The following is a 15,414-nucleotide window of genomic DNA, read 5'->3' on the forward strand; positions in this document are numbered from 1 at the left end:
CCCCGTACCGAGGACACAACCCGCCACGACAGTGGTCTAGCATACACATCCGGGGAATTACCAGCAGGCTACAGACTAGACGTGTCTTTTCCGAACTGTGTGGACACACAAGACAGAAACGTCAAGACCGATTTTCCTCCTCCCGACAAAAATTGTGTCGTGTCCGTCCCATTTGACACGAAGGCTTGCCAGTCAAACTGGCGTACTTTGGTGTTACAATCTGGACTATGACCTCAGAGTAAAGTCTTTGAGGCGAATATTTGTTCTTGCTGTTTGATATTTATTAATTTCACCTTGCACTTCTTGCCACACACCGTCACACCAACTTTTGGCCCATTTTTTTTCTTTCTTTTTTTTTTTTTTTTTTTTTTGGGGGGGGGGGTGGGGGGTTACTTTCTTTGCACGAATTCTGTATGAAACTTTTCATGACTTTACATGACAATGTATGTTCATCGTGAAGTAATATCTTTTCAACAAAGGGATATCATGTCAAGGGGAAAGGAGGTTTTCTTTCTTATTTCCTTTTTGCTGGGGAAGGGGGTTGGTGAATTTTCATCCGTTTTTTTTAAAAGTAGGATGGGTGGTAATGATTCTGTGCATCTTGTTCAAAGGTTGTTTCTTTGCAGTCCCCCAGCGCACAAAGCAGCGCTAGGGGACTGCACAGTCCCCCAGTGGATAACGCAAGGGGCAGTCCATTAACAACTTCCTATTATTGTGTCAATGGTATCGTCTTTACTTAAACAAACTTTTTTTCTGTAGGGAGAGCTCAACGATTAAAATCCTTACATTGTTTTCCTCCCACAAGTGGCAGTCATTTATGGACTGTTGTTAACAAAGGTTTCAAAAACATGTTGAACCTTTCTCCATTTTAATTAGACAACCACCTTTTGGGCTACATAATAATATGCAAGCAACAACTTATCGTGTTTTGTAGTTTGTACCAAATGACGTAGACTAGCTTCCGGTGAACGTGTACCTCTGTTTCCGGGGAAAGGTCTCAATTGAAATTATCGTTTGCACACCATTTGTGTGTAGGCCAAAGGAATGGGTCAACACGGGCAATTATTTTACTTTTGTAGTTTAATGCGTTTCTGCATAGAATGACCTTTCATGGTGACTTGTTTTGTTTTGTTGGGGTTTTTATCTCAAATGTTATATCACATTGTTTTCGAGAAATGGCAATGTTTGCAAGACAGAAAAAAAGAAGAAAAAAACCAACTTTGATTTTGTGGGAGGCCTATAATCTATATAAAAATGCTTGTATCTCTTCAAAATTTGGGAAGCTTGATTTGTATCCTTGAAACAAGTCTAAACTCATCAAATGTGCTGCACACAGCACCCTCTTCCAGTTTGTCATTCTTCGAATTGACTCGGATTCCTATGTTCATTATTACGGAAAGCGTCCTATTGCGCACACGCTTTGATTAAGCATTAAATTTGACCCCGGAAGTCCATTGGGAGGATTTGACGAAGAGTTATTTTGATTAAGCATGATTAAATCTACCAACTGGGACTAAAATTGTTGCTTTTTTCTGTTGGCGTCCCCCCCCTCCAATCAATCAAGTTTAAATCGTTTCGGAGGCGGCTTTCGTCCCTGTCGGCCAGGGCAGATTCGGTTTGAGAGGGATACGATGCCCTAGCAGAAAGACCAAGTTATGGGATGAAAACTCTCTCCATTTGGGAATCAAACTCAGGTCTTCCGCGTGCGGTAGTTGACTTTGATCATTTGTGGGAAAGGCTGCTTTAGTCTAGACGCAAGTCTGACCAGGGCAGAGAATGATACAGCACCCCAGCAGGCAGACAGCGATATATGTACACGATTTGTTGGGGCTTTTTTTAATCCTTCCCATTCAGAAATCAAACCACGGCAAAGAGATTGGCTTCTACACAACAAACTCTAGTAATCTTATTCAGCACGAGAGCATGAGTAAAGAAGCAAAATATGAAGATGAACATAGAGCATATGACATACAAGTACAACATGCACAAACAGATGGGCAATTAGCCAAATATAGCGAAGAAGAGATAGTTGAAAAAAGAACACCAGCAGAAGTTAATACTGATGATGATGATGATGATGATGATGATGATGATGATGATGATGATGATGATGATGATGATGATGATGATGATGATGATGATGATGACAATTTAAACATGACTTACTTTGAGGTAAGAGAAGCATGAAACACTTTGAAATACAATGGCCATTTTAGAGCAGATGAAAAGTAAGACAGGCAGCAGACAGAAATAGCAGTGGGAGAGAAAAGAAAGACCTCCAAGAAGCGCCCAACATACACCCGCGATGAAAAGAGAATAAAAAATGAATACCTTACCAATAAAACTTAAAACAAAAAAGAAAACAAGTAAGATTGATACCACACTATACATTTATTAAATATATACATATATTTCAGCTTGGTGTACAAAAGGAGATTTTGCGCAGTTTCAATTTTGTACCAAGAATTCTGAAAGGTACCCTGCAGTTCAAAGGAAAGGCACACAAGAAAGATTATGATAGTCCAAACATTACAGAAATTCAGTTTTTCGAATTCTTGAACTGTTCTTTAAATGGACAGAAAAACATTGGCAGTTCAGTCTTTAGTTTTAGTAAGAATTTTACGACACTTGCAACACAATAAGGTCATATAAGTGCCGAAGATTAGAGGTGTTACAAGAGAGTAACAAACATAAAAAAGATGGAGGGGAGATAGAGATGATAGATTTTTTTTATAGGAAAGAAGGAACAAACCACATCAGAGCACCCGCCAACCACCGACGCAGTTCAGTCTGTGTATACATATATTTGACGCGAGTTCCAAAGGGTCAACAACGTGGGGTTGGAGTTCAGTCAAGATACAAGTTCTAAAGAGTCAACATGAGATCGAATCTAAGTCACGATGAGGTTGGAGCAAAGTCAAGGTATGAGTTCTAAAAGGTCAATAACAAGGGGTTGAAGTTAAGCTTGAATAGGTCAACAACGAGGGATTGGAACTAAGGGAAGATGGGGTTATAGCTAATTCAAGATATGAGTTCTACAGAGTCACTAACGTGGGGTTGGAGCTAAGTCAAGATATAAGTTTTACTAAATAAAGATGCAAGTCTAAAGGGACAATAACGTGGGGTTGGAGTTAAGTCAAGATACAAGTTCTAAAAGGTCAACAATGAGGGGTTGGAGCTAAGTCAATACACGTTTTACTAAATCAAGATGCAAGTTCTAAAGGGTGAATAACGTGGGGTTGGAGTTAAGTCAATACATTGGTTCTAAAGGGTCAACAACATGGGGTTGGTACTAAGTCAATTATGCAAGTTCCAAAAGGTAAACAACATGGGGCTGGGGCTAAATCGTGGTACGGATTCTGCAGAGTCAACAACGTGGGGTTGGAGCTAAGTCAAAATAGGTTCTAAAGGGTCAATAACGTGGGGTTGGAACTGAGTCAAAATATATGGTTTCTAGAGGGTAAATAACGTGGGTGTGGAGCTAAGTCAATACATTAGTTCTAAAGGGTCAACAATGTGAGGTTGGAGCTAAGTCCAGATACAACTTTTAAAGGGTTAATAACGTGGGGTTGGAGTTCTAAAGGGTCAACAATGTCAGGTTGGAATTAAGTCAAGATACAAGTCCTAAATTGTTAACAGCGTGGAGTTGGAACTGAACTAAGTCAAGATACAAGGCTTAAATCGTCAACAATGTGGGGTTGGAGCTTAGTCAGAATAATAACAATAATAATAATAATAATAATAATAATAATAATAATAATAATGATAATAATCATAATAATGTAGATCACTTCTATAGCGCCCACTCCCGTGTGAACACAGCTGCTTTAGGCGCTTTACATAAATGCATGTACGAACAATATTCATACACACACATGCACACTCGCATACACACACACACACACACACACACACACACACACACACACACACACACACACACACACACACACACACACATACACACGCATACACACAAGCATGTGCATACACACGCACGCCAAACACGCACGCGGGCGCACACACACACACCTACTTGCTTATCACACGCTCACGCCTACACATCGATACGAAATGAATACATACAAATGCATAAAATAATATACACAATGCAATTCACAAAATACATAAATGAATACATAAGTTATTTACATAACATTGTACTTAACATGAATCTACTGACATAAAAATGATATGTCTTTATAGATGTTTTAATTTTAAAATTTAGACTCAGATGATGTATGTCTCAAGGGTTGTGGAAGAGTTCCCAACTGATGGAGTAAGGTGGGCAAACGATCTTTCAGTTTCAGGTAATTTTTTACCTCCTTTTCTAGGAACTCTTAAAAGATACTGATCACCTAATCTTAGTGATCTAGGTAGAACTTAAATGTGGATGAGATCACTAAGATATAAGAGAGCTTTGTTATCGACATATTTATTATGAAATAATATTGCTATTTTATATGGGTTGTAAAGGGTGAATAACGTGGGGTTGGAGCTAAGTCTAACAAGTTCTAAAGGGTCAACAATGTGGGGGTCGGAGCTAAGTCAAAATACAACTTTGAATAGCTTATAACGTGGGGTTGGAATTAAGTCAAGATACAAGTTCTAAAGAATCAACAATGTGGGGTTGGAGTTAAGTCAAGAACAACTTTTAAAGGGCTAATATCGTGGGGTGGAAACTAAGTCAAGATACAAGTTCTAAAGATTCAACAACGTGGGGTTGGAGCTAAGTCAAGATATGAGTTTTACAGGATCAACTACTTCTACAGGGTCAACAACATGGGGTTGGAGCTAAGTGAAGATACAAGTTTTAATGTGTTAACAAAGAAGATTTGAAAAATTAAGTTTTAGTGGACCAACCATGAGCCTTCGGCGTTATGTCAAGAATATGCAATCTAAAGGGTCAACAATGAGGGGTCCGAGAAAGTAAAACTGAAAAGTATATTTACAATGGCTGTTGAAGCATTTTTTCATGGTAAGCAAGCTTTTGAATAAGTATCTAGTTTGTAGCACTAAAAAAAGCTTTCAACTCTGCTCTTGTAGATGGTCCTCCAGTCCTGCAGGCATTTCTCGGTCTTGCTGGCTGTCCTCTGGTCCTCCAGTCTTACAGATAATCCTCCAGGTTTGTAGGTCCATGTAATGAAAACGTGTTAAAGAAAATCCTCTGAGATATTTACAGTTCAATATAAAAGTATTCACTATATAGGTGGGACAGTGAGAGTTTAAGGTGGGTTACTAATAATATGACAAGTGCCGGTATTTTAGAAAAACCTAAATGCAAAAATATTTAAAGCCAGAACCATCAGTGCAAATGTTCAGAATTTTCTTTAACAAAAGACAAGGAAACTGTAGATAGCAATATTACGTACTGCTATGATTAATCATAACAAAGGTATAATTCTTAAGTATACTTTCAGGACTTATTAACGGCAAGGGGAAATTTTCGAGAAACACCTAGATGCAAAAATGAAACTTTCTGACCCACCAATGATTACTCTTTTACTTTAACTATAGAAATCATAAGTTACATAATGTATTACGTCTTTGAATAGAGCGCAAGACACGTTTCAAAGATAATTACTTCTCATGTTGCACGTTATTCATCTTTTCTTATTTGTGGTCTTCCAGTCCAATAGGTGGTCCAACAGGCTGTCCTGTCATACCGGTGGTATCAGAACACTTACCACAGGAAGGTCAAAGGCCAAAAGAACAGCTGACAGTTTGTTTGATCCGTTGAGTGCACATTTAACCGCCCCACTGACACAATTCTGACAGTGCAACACCAACAAACTAAGAAACTGTCCTGCATGCAAAAGTCACGTCAACACTCAAGTTGAAAATCAGCAAGCAGCTCATCCAAGCCAGTTCTACTCCTGCCACCCCCTTCCCCCCTGGAAAGAATATACCCCTGCCACCCTAACCCCCCCCCCCCCCCCAAAAAAAAAAAAAATTCCCCGAAAAAAATGCTACACTGCCTCCCGCCATGGCCATGGCAATACTATCTACAAAAGCTTACTCTTAGCTACCTAACATCCTGCCAACCTATCTTTACAGAAAGGAACGGACGGCTGAAACAGAATTGGGTGGGAAGAGCTGCCTACTGATGCGTGAGTGTTGAAGTGAATTTTGCATACTGGCTTGTTCCTTGCACCTTCTTGGTGCCGAGTTGCCATTACTGTGTCAATGATGCTGTAAAATGCATACTCAGTGGATCAAACAAACACTGTTGTTTGTTTGTCCTTTGACCTTTTATGGTAGGCTTACTGATAATCACAGTGGCGTCTTGACCAAAAGTCTGATGAGTGGCAGTGATCTGAGGGAAACAAATTGAAAGTTAAATCAATTTGTATTACTAAGTAATTTTGAGTTTAAGCACATTCATGTTGAAGCATCTGAAATATTCTATACGTGATTAGATCTATTTAAATTCGGTACATTCTGTTAAAATGAACAAAGTAGTAAAAAAAATGTAGCATGTGACACAGAAAGGAAGTGTTTGATTTTCAAGGATGTTTATACTTCACATTGTGTTCACCTTTTAATCAACTAAAAATTACGGCACAGGTGTTCCCAGCACTGTTGTGAAAAAAGATACATGAACAATACAGATTGAAAAGGAAACATAAGCTTCAAATTACCCTGAAACAAATTGCTTCCGTTTGAATTCCGTGAATTACAAGCAAACGTTCAATTCATAGATATATTTTCAGGAACCATTAGACATGTCCAGGGGCAGTTTTTGAGAGAAACCTAAACATAAACATGGAACTTTCAAGTTTCAATGGGTATTCTAAATTTTCAATCATAATAGGACATCTTTCAACGACAAATACCTTTTGAGGCCGATCATTCAACACTTCTTTTTTCTCGACAAAGTCTATGTGAACAATCCTCGGATCCTGTCGGCGATCCACCGGTGCTGTACTGTAGGCAGTCCTGGGGATGAAACGTGTCATATAAAAATCCTCTAACCTCGATATAGTTTTATTTAATTTCAGAGGTTAAAAGCATTCACAATATTGTCAGTGAAGAGGTAATAAAAGACAGGTTGCAAATACGACAAGTGCTGGATTTTGAAAATGGCCAAAATGAAAGAGAAAAAAAACGAATTCATTATTCAAAGCCATATATGTTCAATATATTCTAATAACAATAAGTAAAACAAGGCAAAAATTCTGAAGCAACCGATAGGCCTTATTATAAAACGGTTGTGTGTTTGAATCACATTCTTAATAAGCAATGTTCAACGCTTAGGAATTTCTTTAGGATAAAAGACCAAATAAATTTTTTTATGTCCTTATTGGAGACTGCAGTCTTAGTTAATAGTGTTCAAATACATCTTTTAGCGACAAATTCCTTCTGAGGCTGATCATCTGATTGATTGACTGATTGAGTAGGTGTTTGACGGAACTATCGACTCAATTTTGGTCAAGGCTGATCTTCATTCACTTTTCTTTCAACGCACAGTCGAAAAAGACAGTCCTCCATTGTGTTAATAGTTTCTGAGAATTTTGAGATTCCTTTTGTTGACACTGATCAATAAGGCAAACGTTTAAGAAACGTGTTCACTTAAAATTTGTTGTATTTTTAGTGTGGGAGTTATCAAAACAATTTGGATTACTTTTGGTGTATATGTCCGACAGTTCAAGTCGGAGCCTGACTCATTTATAGGTATTCTGATTTTATAGGCATCATAAGTTAGATAATGTCCTAATATGGAGCTTAAGTCTTTTTGAATAGTTTTGCAAGACACCCTTCAATGACAAATACCTTCTGATGCTGATCATCGTTTATCACTTCTCGCTTCTTGACAGTCTCGATATAAACGGTGCATTGGTCCAGTCGTCGTTGTACCGTGCCGTTCAGAATCGCATTGATGAAAGAAAAAATAAAACTTTCTCACACACCAATGGATATTCTATTAGTACATAAATAATATGTTACATCATTTCTTTATAAGTTAGTGAGTAAAATTGCAAGAAATATTTCAATGGGCAGTTACCTTCTCAGGCTGCCCATCATTCATCACTTCGTATTCGCGGTCTTCCAGTCAAAAAGGAGGTCCTATAGGCTGTCCTGTCCTACTGGCAGTATCAGAACACCTACTTTTTGTTTCTGTAAAGTGTTTTACGGCGCTCGCAACTGCATAGGTCATATGAGCGCGCGGGACACACCTAATATTTTCCGTTGGTAGGAAATTTTGAATTTTGCCCGGGTGGCGGCCGAAGCCTACTCTTATCGATTTTAGACCACCAAGGGATCTTTAACGTGCGCAACTTGCACACGGGCCCTCCGAGATTTTTCGCCCTTGTCCGAGAAGGCTAGGTGTAGATCTTTCCTCCCAGAAGATCAGGGGTGTGGCAGAAAGACAGCAGTAAGGAGGAGCCAAGGAGTAGCAGTAGAAAGGCTGCAGAAAGAGTCAGGAGCCCAGAGCAGGGGGCAAAGGAGGTGAGGGGGTGGAGGCAGAAAGTGGAAATGAAAGCAGACAATAGAACATTGCTAGAGAGCAGGAAAGGAGGTGAAAGGAGACAATTTTAGAGAAGAAAATTTTTCGGTCGCTACCCGGATTCGAACCCGGGACCTTTTGAATGAGAGGCCAACACCTTAACCTCTAGGCCACGAGAGCTCCCCTTAAACATGTATGCCTTTCAATAATTATAATATGATTAATAACTGCATTTTATTTGCTTATCTAAGGCGTTCTCTACGCGCTTTACAATTATTATTATCTCAACAGACTCAAGAATACTCACAAATGGTATCGGCTCCCCGGGAAGCATTCAGTACAAGTTGCGGATTGCACGCGCTAAAACATTAACAAACTGACAAGACTTTTCGCTGTCTACAGCCAGATATCCACTCCAACCTGAAAAAAGAGAGAATAAATTTGCTTAAAATGTCTTTCGCAAGGACACAACGTAAAGCCCCTGACAGGATTCGAACCCACGATTTTACGGATGCGAGTCCAACAGACTAATCATTAGGCCATCTGACTATTGCCTTTCAAGAATCGGGTCAAATAATTCTGTCAAAATCAGAAATATTAAGGTAGAATGTAGTACGAAAGGAGAACGTTGCTCAATTTGGAAGGGGGCGCGGAGTTGGATTTTGCTGGGAGGATTTGTGGGGGGGGGGGGGGGGGGGTATTTTTGTTTTTGGGTGATTTTGGGTTGTTGTTGTTTTGTCTTTGGATTAATTTTTTGTTGTTGTTGTTTTTATCTTTTTTATTAGGGGGTAGAGTTAAATGTGGTTGTGTTAAGGTAATGTTGACGGTGAGAAGGCGGGTAGGGAACGGATGCACTAATTACAGGACATTCATCTCTGTACAACTTCTTCAGTTATGACTTTAGTAGAGCCTTCTTGCCTTTACTCGTCCTTTGTTAGCATTCTTTTCCCTCGACATCAAATTCCCCCTACAGGATGCCAAATTCGAAAGAATATATTCTCCACAAGCATAAAACATTCAGGCCTACAGTGAGTAATTAGTACCAAGACCATCTACTAACAAACTTCAATATTTTGGGAAACATCGATTAAGAAACTCAAAACACGAAGTATTTCCAATTGATGACACTGCGAGATGTAGAGACGTGTAATAATACAGACTTCAGAAGATTGAACAAATCGACAGAAATGATTATTTGATTTCGTGTCCTTTCGTTTTCAGTTTCGGCATGTATGTCCTCTGTGGACAATCTACTCTCCAGAGACGAAGACAAAGAGCGTGACACCTTGATTCGGAAGACAACACTTGCCAACCTTTCAACTTCCAGCCTGAGAGTCTTCTTGTTACTGACAACAATGAGTTCCCATTTTCATACCATCGAAATCACGGATTAAAACCATATAGAACCAAGCTAACATCAAGTTTTAAACTGAAGAATATTTTGCAGAAAAGAAGTCAAGATTGAAAAGTATGACTGGAATCAGCCGTTTCGTACTCAGTGTGTCTCTTCTAGCTATCTTTGCGGACCCTGCTTTCTGAAAGTGTATGAACAAGTGCAAGTGCGAATGGCATCATCGCATATAGACGTATTCTGCTTCGGCTATACCGGCGAGCAAATCCCACGGTCTGAGTTGTTCAAGCTCGGCTCTAGGCCAGTTAACTTGGAATTCCACCAACCAGAGCTACTGTACGTGCATGCAGGATATTTTTCACCACAAGCCAACATCACAAGTCTCAGAATTTCAGGGAAGTATGGGAGCCGTTACTCCAGATTTGCTTTAAAGGTATGAGGAGTATTTTAAGAATTAAGTGGCAGGAAAGAATAAGAAATGAAGAGCTGTGGGAAAGGACAGGACAAAAGGATATAGAAGTAGAAATAGTACTAAGAAAGTGGCGATGGATGGGACACACCTTAAGAAAGCCCAGCGGAAACATCACAAGACAGTCACTGCAGTGGAACCCACAGGGAGCACGAGGCAGGGGTAGGCCACGGGAAACATGGAAGAGATGCGTGGAAAGGGACATGAGAGAAATGAAGCTCACTTGGAACGAGCTTGGAAGGATGGCTCAGGACAGAGATAAATGGAAGGAGCTTGTATGTGGCCTATACTCTATACCCTGCCAGGGGTGAAAGGCATTGATGATGATGATGGGAGCCGTTACTCCAGATTTGCTTTAAAGGTATCGCCAAATCTCTGGCGTCGCTAGATATGGACGCGTCCAACTTTTACTTTGCCCGCCCACTTTACACTGTCCTTTCTCTATACCGCCTGACGCTCCTATGGATACTGTGCAATCCGTAATCCATTAAGGATTTTGTTCTCTTTTTGCGTTTTTTGATACCACCAGTGACTCATTTAATCAGGGAACTTACCTTAGATGACTGCAGAATACTATACTTTGATGATAGATGGGCTAAATCTGACCAGATTTAGTTTAAACTATAACAACGTGGGAGAGGTACCTGTTCCTCTGAGGTCTCTGCCTCTTCAAGTTTTGTCTCTAGAAAAGAACAAACTAGCTTTTCTTATACCCAATCGATTTCCACCCAATGTGTCTGTTCTGAGCTTAGCGTATACCAATATATTGTCCTTCGTTGAGGGACCGGCCTAGAACAGTGCGTGTCAGCTCCCGGCAGCAGCGCTTACTTAGTCTTCACAGGGACCCCTCTACCCTGCGGATGTGAGCTCCGCGGTTTCTTGGAACATTCTTCTACACACACTAACGGAGAGTGCGTCGATGCATTCGGCAAGAAGTTTGAGTTGTATACCTATGAGTTCAGGCATCAAATTCTCAAAGGAATTTATTAGGGAACTGCACAGTCCCCTAGCGCTACCCACTGGGGGACTGTGCAATCCCCTAGCGCTGCTTTGTGCTCTTGGGAATGCAAAGAAACAACCTTTGACCTTTGGATCGAGGTCAACAAGCCATCATCAGACAGATCTAGATCCTACTGATACGTAACTAGATATCTGTATCCAGATCTAGTTAAGTTAATTAGTACGGTGGGGAAAATCTAGATCTAGAGAGAAACACTGTTTATTTAAGGCGAATTTATCATTTATGTCAACAGGTTTGTTGATCTATCTTGATCTAGTTCTAGATTCTAGATCTAGATCTAGTAGTATTTATGACATAGACTGTAGACTACACTTCATGGTAGGTCTACTCTTCTTCTTTAATTAAAAAATGTGCAGTCTATTTCTTTCATTTCTAGGCTTAAATCTAGATCTAGTAGTAGGCTTAGTAATAATATTACAACAGATTCTCTACTTCCAAGGTATTGCAATCCTTCTGTGAGCTTCTGTCCCACGCCGTGGCGGGCCCGCTTTGCTGACGTCACTAGGCGAAGCGAGGTTGGTTTCATCGCCGACTGCTTGGTGTGTCTTCGTGTTTCTTTGCAGTATATATATAATACAAAAAGGGGTTAATATCATTTACCAATATCAAAGTTTTCCAGAAAGAAGACTGAAAGTTACACTGATATTAGCTTCCCTTGTGAACATAAAGTCATCATAGTCATTAATTATCAGAGCCATCAAAATAGCCAGTGAGGTCGAAGAGTTGGTGAAGTCAGGTTTCCGTATAATCAAAGATAGTAAATAACAAGATGGGCCACTCAGCCAAAAAAGTGTCCACAGGAAGTTCGCTCTTTGCTTCAGGTGGCGCTGCAGTCTGTTTTGAAGCTCTCTTTTGTTTTTCCAGAAGAAGAATAGGAATAGCACCTCCTTGCGTGCGCAGATCGACTGCTGTTCATCAGCAGTTCGGGTTCGTTCAGTACGGAGTTTTAGGGTTTTTTTTATTTTAATGACCTCTCGCCTTTCATTCTAAAGTCAAATTAAACGAAGAAAACAATCACCCTTTCCTCCGGAAGAGGTTTTTGTCAGCGTAACCATTTTTTAAAAAGCGTTCTTCCGAAATTTATTCAAAAACTTGCCAGTTTCACTTTGATTTTTTAAACTCAAGTAGGGTAACTCTGTTCGCAAAGGGTGCGCATTTGTGAAGAGGGTGCCACCGAATTTTGAGGACACTTTTTTAATTGGCTCAAAGACAGAAGTGGCCTCTCTTGTTATGTAGACTTTTTGGTATAATCTAGGAATATCGGTGAGACGCAGTTAAGACAGTCTCTAGAATGCACAGTGCGATAATCTTTTTTCCGGGGGGAGGGGGGCATCTCAAAGCGTCCAACCATAGAGTGTTCTCTTCGTTTTTAATACTTAGCTTTATTTTTATTTCTATTTTTTATCGTGGGGGGGGGAGCAGTGGCACTCTTGAAAAAAGCAACGTTTCTTTAGTTTCGACTATATATCTGAATTACATGAGCCACAAAAATAACGTTAGCATATTATGATATTAGGCTCTTGAAAATCTCTTTTCGAAGCGCGTAACCGTTTTCGGGCGCCCAGGCAAAAGAAAAAATGCAAACAAAAAACAAAAACTTAAAAAACAACTTTAAAAAACAGAGGTAAAGGCCTTCTGCTTGAATCGATATAATATCTATTCACAGAAGAATTAGAACTTCTGAGGGTAGGGAGAAGCCATGAGTCTGGTTCATTTGCTGAAGGTAAACACCTTTGAACACTTGGTTAAGGAGACCCCCCCTCATCAACGTGTCACGAAGTTACGACACAGAATACATTATGAAAAGTAACGATGACACGGAGAGCGGAGTCTGGAGTTGGGGTTTTCTTTCTTTTTTTTTTATTGGGGGGGGGGGGTAATGTGAGAATAAGAGTTCGGAGGTAAAGGGAAAGTGAGAGATCTGGGGGAGTGAGGGGGGGGGGGGGGGTTAAGGAGGAGATGGGTCGGAAATGGGGGATGGGAGTGTACGTGCTGTTTCAACAATCCTCGTCTTTAGTACAAATGTGTGGCATCGTGGTGAAATCAGACACTCGTCTAAATAATATAATTGAACAGTTTATTGTTTGTCTCCTGGTCTTTTAGTCCATTTAAAAACACATTCCTCTGGGGATTGTAAGGAAAAGGTTAGTAAAGGGCACAAGAAATGTAAATTTGTAGTTTTCAGGGACATTCAAGCTTTGGAAGTCACCAAACTCTGGAGGCTATTTTCTCGCTATTGTTACCACTGACACCAGACAACCCCCATCCCCTTCAATCGCAAAAAGTTCAACTTTTTTCAAGATAGATATGTATTTATTCCATCGATAGCAGGACAACTGAACAAGCTTTTAGATAGCACCAATAATTCCATGTGCCAAAAAATTGACGGGCGAGTGATTCCACAATGTCGTGGCACAAATGTAATTTAATGGAGGGAAACATGAAGTGCGTTTTCAGGATTTTCAGCCGTTTACATTAAGTTCTAATTGTGTTGTTTTGTTTTGTTTTTTGCTTGGTTGGGGGTTGTTGAGTTTGTTTTGTTTTGTTTTGTTGTTTTTTTGTTTAGGTTTATGGGGGGATTGATTGTGTCGGTTTGTTTGAAGAAAAAAAAACATGTTCCCGCTTTGTTATGTAAAACGCACATTTTGAAATATGTACTCCGTTTTTCTTTTTTTATGTATATTTTTTCGTGGCCAACAATTGCATTGCTACACTTTGTAACGGCCGTCTTTTTGAAGTTGTAACTTCCTTGCTCAAAGGAAACAAGCATCAGGTCAACACCACCCATCTAGGGCATACCGTTAGTTAGTTCTGTGCCACAACATTGGAGACACAGACTCGAACTCCTGTTCTCTGGCTGTCTTTTCAGGTCCAGCCTGAAGAAATTTCATAGCCCTGCATACCATTGGGTCGACCATTTCGCAGATGGGGGTTAAATCTAAAATGGACATGCCTCTTAATAATCGTTTGAGTACTGAAAGTTTGTTGAACCTACACTACCGTGTGTTGTGTAAGTGTGGGGGGGGGGTGGTGATTTTTTATCGTGTGTCTGGTCTCCGTCTTTCTGCTGAGACATTGTATCCCTCTTAGCCCAGTGTGGTCCTGACAGGTAGGGTAGAAGCCCGCCTTCTAAATGACCTAAATAGAGTTGATGGGGGCATAAAACAGCCACGCATAAGAAAAAGAAACCAAATAATAATACAAGAAAAACCTTTTAGGCCTACCACGCTTTTCTGTCGACTTCATCTTGCACCCAAAGACTGCAACTGAATATAAATCTTTATCGGTTGAAATTAATAAATTCATCTTTATGTGAGAGGCGTAACTCTCATGAAATTGCAGCTGAATTTCACTCCGTTTTTTAATTGTTCAAACGTTGCTAATCAAAGAAAATTCTTCATATCCACCCTCCCTCCTCCAAACCCCCCGTTGACTCATCCCAGTGATAGAAATATGCAATGTATGACCCATAAGAAGAGGTATGTGTACAACTTGTCCTGTTTTATTATAGAAACTTTGTTTAGCAATGCAATAGGATTTTTAAACGTTATTGATTATGCATGTCATTTACTACTTATGCTGTTTTCCCGGAAGCCTCTTCTGTAAAATACCTTATTTTATTCTTTTTATTGCTTTGTTTTGTTTTGTTTTGTTTTCGCGATGTCGGACAGTGGCCTTAAACACTGAATAAAACACCTACCTACCACTCCCTCTTCCCGCCTTTAGTTAGGACAGTGTGTTCATCCAAAGTTGGGAATGTCTGTCGGTCAGCTTGCTCTCAGAATTACCCACGTCCCACAATATAATTTAAACGATTGGTTCAAATGTTCCAAGGTCTTTCCACACCAGGGTTGTTGAGTCTGCATGGACTGGCCTGAGTATGACAGAGTGTAATAGCGACAGCTTGGACCGTAAGCAATGGCGGGTCATTCCACGTCAACAACCTCTGAGGCAGAGAGGACACGTCCAGGTATTCAGGTACTTCCTTCTACAATACTGTGGCTCATCGTGTCATACGTCTTGCATAATGATAAGTATACTTGTTCATTTATCTGTCTGTCTGTCTGTTTGTCTGTCTGTCTGTCTGTCTGTCTGTCTGTCTGTCTGTCTGTCTGTCTGTCTGT

The sequence above is a fragment of the Aplysia californica genome, unplaced genomic scaffold (genome assembly GCF_000002075.1).
Source record: "Aplysia californica isolate F4 #8 unplaced genomic scaffold, AplCal3.0 scaffold00174, whole genome shotgun sequence".
Taxonomy (NCBI): domain Eukaryota; kingdom Metazoa; phylum Mollusca; class Gastropoda; order Aplysiida; family Aplysiidae; genus Aplysia; species Aplysia californica.